General features: G+C 28.6%; 1 protein-coding gene across 4 annotated transcripts in view; it reads left to right on the forward strand.

Moving 5' to 3' along the window:
- Positions 1-4,365, forward strand: part of LOC106460040 (upstream stimulatory factor 2-like) — a 54,409-nt gene extending 50,044 nt beyond the window's left edge. For all 4 annotated transcript variants that reach the window (XM_022386647.1, XM_022386651.1, XM_022386649.1 and 1 more), the window contains one exon: positions 1,598-4,365. The gene's annotated coding sequence lies outside the window, so the exon portion shown is untranslated. The remainder of the gene's footprint in view (positions 1-1,597) is intronic.
- The last annotated feature ends 2,016 nt before the right edge of the window (positions 4,366-6,381 follow it).

Below are 6,381 nucleotides of genomic sequence, written 5' to 3' on the forward strand. Positions count from 1 at the left end.
ATTTATTTTCTAATAATTGTATGAGTAAATGTAAGTCTTGTAGGTACTTTTGAGCTTTAGTATTTGTGGCTTTGTTATATAACATTCGGATTTAAAATCTCGTGACAGTCAGCTGAGGATTGGTGAGACCAATCATATTGAGTGGATAAACTACAAGTAGTCAGTTTGTGTCATAGGCTTGAAAGAACTTTGAACAAGCCATAAGAAACAGATTGTACACAGTTTTTGTTATCTTGTTTGTCACCATTAATCAGAAGACACATGTTCACAATACACATTATTTTAAAGCACAACCTTCGTTGGTTTTGAAACATCAAAGTTTGGTCTTCCTCTTCTGAGATTTTTATTTTTTGCTGAAAAAAACCTTATAAAATTATTTTTGGCTTCATTATGTAAATAAAGAAAAGGTAAATAAATTGAACTATAAGGATTTTAGTAAAAAAGTGCTGTAAAATTTAGAATCTTCATGAGCTTCTTAAGTAGACAGACACCTTGTACACTAAACTTAACTCAAGTAAAATGGGTAACAAAGGCACTAATAACACTATGTTTAAAAATGAATAAAAACTTTGTAGCATATGACAGAATGGATTTTCTTTCAGACTAGCAACTCATATCATAACAGTTTATGTAAAGCAGTTTGTTAAGATAAGTCGCGTCACAATACTACTGTGTCTATTGTATCCCATCCAACATGAACATAAAACACCATATCAACACAGGATATAGGAGGTATAATACGGTTGACATATTGTTATACATTTCAGTACTTTCAATCAAAAATTCTGTTATTGTTGATATTATTAATCAAATCATAGCAATTCCTTTTGCAGCCAATCTCCATAACGTAATACCAGCCCTCCTTTTTTTCATATTTTTGCAGCATTGTTAGCCATATGCCTATTTTGAGGTCTACATGATAAGGAATTAAACATTATGAAAGTTCAAATTTATCTTTTGTGCACTGCTTCTCATTTTCCAGCTTGCAACACATCAATGTCTGTTGCAGAACAGTATTTTTATTTGGAAAATGTACTTTAACGTGTACATTTTTTACAATAAAGATAAACTTTTTACTGCATTTACAAAACTTTTTACTGTTAATAATTTTGACTTCATCTCTACTACAGTACTCATAACTAGTTTAAAAAATATTTTAAAATATCATTAAATATTATCTTTTAATTTTATTAATTTGTTAGTTTCATTTATAATGTTTGGCTTGTTTCAGCTCAGTTATTCATAATGATAAAAATTTAATTTATTAATTGAAGAACTAAGGTAATATTTCTGGCAGATATGGTTTGTGGATCAGAATTGTTCATTATTTCTGTTTTAACCTTAGTCTGGTGGACCAACAACATACTCTGTGTCACATGTTGATGGTTTTCATGAATATACAGGCTTTGATTTTCTAAAAATAGTTTCCAGTTTCAATTTCCTCATGGTTGGTTACATTTGACACCACAATAATGGTTATAAATCTTTGGAATTGATTTTACCTAGACTCATTCACATAGTTAAATTATTTTTGATTTGCATGTTCTGAACAGTATTTTTGTGGGCAAAAAAATAACTTTTTTGTTTTTTTCTCAAGAACGTTCCAGAAAATGAAGTTGAGACAGCTATATCCAGAGTGCTGGCGACAGTTAATGGTACAGCATTTTATTTTATTTTTCGAATGGGACCACTATTAAGCAGCATGGCCATCCTGTGTAGAAATGTTATTATTTGGACACATTCCATTATTGTGGTCAGTAATTCTTTTACCCTGGACTGGTGTTAAAGAAATTGTATTCACTCAAATGTAGGATTATTTTATTTTAGTTAAGATTTTAATCTCCCTATTAGTGTTGTAAAAATTTAACACAAAGAATGGTTTGATTTCTACCAATTTACCATAATTTTGTTTCACCTTATGGTGTATAATATTTGTTGAAGTTTTGCAGTTATTGACTATTGTGAATATTCATTTAGCTAAGACTTGCAATACAGATTTGGATATATTTTATGTTCTAGTGTTATTTGTTTCAACTGAGTGTTCTGAAATTAGCTCTTGGTATCAGAAAGTAAAAGTTTTTATTTGTGTTTATCTGTTAAAGTAATTATTGTGTTTTTCAGTTTTATAATAGTACATGTTTTGAATTGTGTGGATAAAGCATTTTTATGCTGATACTTTGCTCATACACAGATTTCTCGTACATTATCATAAGTTCATAATTTCTTCATACATAGACCTTTAATGTAGAATCTTACTCATATTGCCAGTATTTCAGAACACCTTGAATTTGTCTAAAAATGTTATTGCATTACAATGCGTAAAATGTTTTCCAGCATATGTATTATTCAAGTATTCCAGTTAAGCCTTTCAGGATTCTTATTTAAAGCTTATTGATTGATTCCATTGTAAGTTAACTGAAGAAACAATTTAAGTATAAACATTTTATTGAGAAATTGAGAGAATTTACAAGTTTTGTTTGTTATTTTACTAAGTTTCTAAAATTAATTGCCATTTTGTACAATAGTTGTTTAAAAACCTTTGGTGATAAGAACTACCTATAAGTTACTTATGTATTGTCATTCAGTTTGTAAATGAAAAATCATGTTGGTCTTTTACTGAAAATTTTAGACAATTCAACAGGTTGTACTTTCCTTTAAACACATGTTTTTGTTATAACAGTTTATCATGTTTTATAAAAGTCTGAAGGGTTACAAAGTTAAATTGTAAACAAACTAGTTATAATATTCTTATTACTATTAAATTTTTCAACAAAGTATACTACGTACGTAAATGAAGAATGGCAAGATCAGTGATCAAAGGTCACTACCAGGTACACTGAAGTAATGTCTCATTGAAATCCATTGAATTTTTTAATACCAGTTGCAAACCAATTTTGTCATCAGAAACATAATGGCATATGGTCGTGTTGTATACAAAAAAAAAGTTTTTATATATATCAATAATATGATTATAAGTATTTTTGCATATTTGATCCATAACTATAAGATATTTCCATGTAGGTTGTGATTCTCTTTGAATGTTTTTACTTATTATGGTATTATTTCTAAACACAAAAGGACTACTACTACTAAAAAAAGGCATAAAAATGCAGTGATGTTTTAATTCACCATAATGTCAAATCCAGGCTAATTTTTAAAAGAAAATAATTTTCATACAATACATCATGACATGTCAAAATATTTAATCGATACAAGTTAAGAAGGGGTTGAAATATAAGGTCAAAACTATGTGAACGTATTAGGTTTAGTACTGGGAACATGAAAGGTGAATTTAGACTATAAAAGAAAAGTTTTCATGTATATATCTTTGTTTCCATTATTCATGAAATTGATTTCATCTGGAGACACCTTTAGATCCACATATGTCACTCTGAATGACCATTTTATTATTGAACTTTGTATATTTTTTAATTATTCTTTTTTATATTAATAAGTTATTTATACTTGGGTATAAGTTTTTATATATATTGGCATAAACAATGTTAGAAGGTAGATTTATTTTATGTATAATTGAGAAAACTTAAAAAAAAAAATAATGAGAAAAATGACCGAGACAAACACAATAATATAATCATCATTCAGAGTGACACTATGGTACAATAGTTAATCATCATTCAGAGTGACTCTATGGTGCAATAGTTAATCATCATTCAGAGTGACTCTATGGTACTATAGTTAACCATCATTCAGAGTCACTCTATGGTACAATAGTTATCTCCAAATGAATTTAATTCATGCATTATTGTAGAATATGTAACAAGAATAAAACAAAGTCATACATATGAACTTCTTAAATACTCCAAACTCACCTCTTATGTTCACATAATTTTTTGTGTTGCCTCATTATGCTCATGTTTCTTGTAAAAAAATATTTTTTTTCTATTCTGATACTGACTTTTCATCACATTTCTTGCCCTTTCTTCTGTAACATTGTTATTTAAAATGGTTGAGATTTATTGCCCGAAGAAATAAATATTAAATATTATCAGTGTTATATCAGAAAAAGTGTAATATAAATACTGCGTATACTTGCTTCAATATAATTCCAATAACTGAAAGTTCAAGTGAGGTGTTATTGGCTATCCATAATTTAAATTGAAGAAATGAATATCAAGTTATTTTTTCAGTAAAACTTTATGTTTTATCTGTTATTTTCTTGTCCTTAATTGATTCAATTTTATAACATGCATCTGAAATGTGCTTGAATATAAAAACTGAAATTAAAAATAATTTCAAACTTGATAAGAAAGAAACTTAAGATATTAAATTTTATAAATACAGGCATCATTCTACAAGCATAATATTCCTGTTGCTCTAAAACCAATTTTCATCAACATCATAGTTATACTGAATAACTTTTCATTTCTAAGGTGTTCTAGAGGTTACGTAAATGAAATATGAAAACAAAGCTGAAAAAAGTTGCTCATGCTGATTCAGTAAAGTTGTTGTAAATTCATACATATCTTTAGTTAAAATGCTTTTCTAAACAAATAGATTTTGTTTTGTATACAGCAACATTGTAATGTTTCCTAAAAGCTTGCCAAATTCTGTGAAAATGCACTTAGTAAATTCAGTTTCAGGCATAGTTTCATGGTTACGTGATAGATACAAGGTTGGTCAAAATGACCAAGACTTTGTACAGAAAGTTAAGAAAATGGTGCAAAAATGTTTTAATGTCAAATGAGAAAGACAAGTTTTAGATTTTTTTCCTTATTCTTTTTGTGACTTTTTTATCCATCAGAAAGTTTGCCATCTGATGAAGCCTCCATTTGGTTCAGCCGTAAGTCTGAGGTCTTATAATGCTAGAAATTAAGTTTCGATACCTGTGGTTGGCACAGCACAGATAGCTCATTGTATAGGTTTATGTTTGATAACAAAACATAAAAATCTCATGAAATACACTTTTCGAAACACTTGAATTGGCTTTTTAATCTGGAGTGATTCAGCACCTGAAAAATAGCAGTGCTGGTCCATTTAAACTTTTAAGTAATTGTGTTGCAAGAATAAGATAGGATTATAAGACAAAACTGCTGTAATAAATTTGATGTCATAATAAGTTTGATACCTATCTTACTTAGACAAAAGTTATTGCAGCTTTTACAGTAAGGAAAAATTTTTATTTTAAGCAGATAAGGCATATCGATCTCTGGTGCAATCATTGTCATGTACACCTTTGTACTCGAGAATTATTGCACCAACGGTTGAAAAGTCGTACCTGTTTAAAATAAACCTTCTTTCTTACTTTATAAGTTTTAACTTTGAAACGTGCTATAGCTATTGTAAAAATAAAAACTGCTTAAATGCACAATTAGGTACATGAGAAAATTGTAAGATACATGTATAGCTAAAAGAAGTAGTTATTAAGGACATACAAAAAGTTTGATTATTCAAGAGGAGAAGTAGTTATTAAGGGCATACAAAAAGTTTGATTATTCAAGAGGAGAAGTAGTTATTAAGGGCATACAAAAAGTTTGATTATTCAAGAGGAGAATTAGTTATTAAGGGCATAACAAAGGTATGATTATTCAAGAGGAGAAGTAGTTATTAAGGACATACAAAAAGTTTGATTATTCAAGAGGAGATGTAGTTATTAAGGGCATACAAAAAGTTTGATTATTCAAGAGGAGAAGTAGTTATTAAGGGCATACAAAAAGTTTGATTATTCAAGAGAAGAAGTAGTTATTAAGGGCATACGAAAAGTTTGATTATTCAAGAGGAGAAGTAGTTATTAAGGACATACAAAAAATTTGATTATTCAAGAGGAGAAGTAGTTATTAAGGACATAAAAAAGTTTGATTATTCAAGAGGAGAAATAGTTATTAAGGGCATAAAAAAGTTTGATTATTCAAGATGAGAAGTAGTTATTAAGGACATACAAAAAGTTTGATTATTCAAGAGCAGAAGTAGTTATTAAGGGCATACAAAAAAGTTTGATTATTCAAGAGGAGAAGTAGTTATTAAGGACATACAAAAAGTTTGATTATTCAAGAGGAGATGTAGTTATTAAGGGCATACAAAAAGTATGATTATTCAAGAGGAGATGTAGTTATTAAGGGCATACCAAAAGTATGATTATTCAGGAGGAGATGTAGTTATTAAGGGCATACAAAAAGTATGATTATTCAAGAGGAGGTGTAGTTATTAAGGACATACCAAAAGTATGATTATTCAGGAGGAGATGTAGTTATTAAGGGCATACAAAAAGTTTGATTATTCAAGATGAGAAGTAGTTACTAAGGGCATACAAAAAGTTTGATTATTCAAGACCAGAAGTAGTTATTAAGGGCATACAAAAAGTTTGATTATTCAAGAGAACTAGTTATTAAGGGTATATAAAAAGTTTGATTATTCAAGAGGAGA

This window comes from Limulus polyphemus, unplaced genomic scaffold (assembly GCF_000517525.1).
Source record: "Limulus polyphemus unplaced genomic scaffold, Limulus_polyphemus-2.1.2 Scaffold697, whole genome shotgun sequence".
Classification (NCBI taxonomy): Eukaryota; Metazoa; Arthropoda; class Merostomata; order Xiphosura; family Limulidae; genus Limulus; species Limulus polyphemus.